Below are 1643 nucleotides of genomic sequence, written 5' to 3' on the forward strand. Positions count from 1 at the left end.
CTCCGCAACGGGAGAGGCCACAACAGTGAGAGGACCGCGTACAGCAAAAAAAAAAAAAAAAAAAAAAAAGATTTTATATTGGAACCTGTCATTGAGATGCCGTTTTAGTTTCAAAGACACACTAATCTGGAAATTTGAAACTTGCCCATGACTCAGTTTCCTTTCCTTTCAACTGTCTTTAATGAAGTCACGAGATCTGACAATGGCTAAACAATCAGACATGGATGGATCCTAGGCTCTGGCACTTACTAGGCAAAGTAGGTTTTGGGGTTACTTAGATGTGAAGGAAGCTGAGAGTGAAACAACGTTTATCTAAAAGAATGCTAAGCATCAAATGGGGGAAGCCAGGTTCATGGTCCGGGGATTCAAGAACAACACAAGAAGAGCGGAGAAAAAAGCAGGAATAAGGAAAGACCATTTTGTCCTGAGTGGGTCTGGGAGACTGGAGCTCTCTCTCTTTATATGACTGACCCTCTGGGGTGTGGGTAGGGCAGCCTGGGTTAGAGGTACTGGGCAGACTGAATAAGAACCACTGTTTTCAAAGAAAGAAATACGCTTCCTTCTCTTAACCTGACAGCAAAGTAAAAATCAAGAGATTTTCTCCTAGAATGCCAGCCACTCAGCTGATCCCCTTATCAATAGAAGCTGAAACATCAAAGGCATGCTTTGCCACACAGTGTACCCAAACCAGCAGCTACCCCTGAGCAGTGTAGGACAGCCTCGGGATGCAAACTTTGTTGGGAGATGGGGCTAGGAGGTTTAGTTGAAGCTAGATTGAGTCAGATTGTGTATTTATTTGGGGTCAGCTCTAAAGTTGATGGAAATGAGGGCTGATGGCTATGGAGAGGCCACAGTCCTCAAACCACCTCTTGGAACCACTTCCTTTCACAGTCAAATTAGCTTACCCCACTGATGATTGAGGCATGTGAAAGATGCAGAGAACTGTGGGAAAGATGTTTCTGGGGAGCAGTGATGGTGGTGGAGAACAGGACACACAAAGATACCGTCTGACCCCAATAATTTAACTAACCAATGATTGTAAGGGAATACAATTCAGATTTCCAGTCTATATTTCCATTTTCACTCATGCAAATAGGAAAACAATGAAAAAGATGGTGAAGGAAAAAGATATAATAAGAATGAGATTATTTCATCATATCAAGGAAAAGAGAGAGAAAGTGTTAATGAGTAAGTCGAAAAGGGATGTTGGGTAAACAACGAGCGCATATTCTCCGTGATGTCAGGGTACACATAATAAAAGCAAACAGACTGCAGCCACAGCCAGAGCGGACATTGACCTGGTAGTAGAATTTCCTCCTCGGGAGGTCTTTAGAGCAGAGGGGATGATGCTCTTGTTCTAACATGGCTTCCGGCTTAGTTGCAGTACCCGCCCCTCACACACATCCTCACTCCCTCGGGCGTGGTAAGCTCACCTCAACCAAACACCTCAACCAAACACACCCCGCCCCTGTCACCAGTCTCTGCCTGAATTCCTGACCTACAGAGTAACCGTTCACATTGTTGTGTAAGACGCTAAGTTTGGGGCTTCCCTGGTGGCACAGTGGTTGAGAGTCCGCCTGCCGATGCAGGGGACACGGGTTCGTGCCCCGGTCTGGGAGGATCCCACATGCCGCGGAGCGGCT

The sequence above is a fragment of the Physeter macrocephalus genome, chromosome 8 (assembly GCF_002837175.3).
Source record: "Physeter macrocephalus isolate SW-GA chromosome 8, ASM283717v5, whole genome shotgun sequence".
In the NCBI taxonomy this organism is placed as follows: Eukaryota; Metazoa; Chordata; class Mammalia; order Artiodactyla; family Physeteridae; genus Physeter; species Physeter macrocephalus.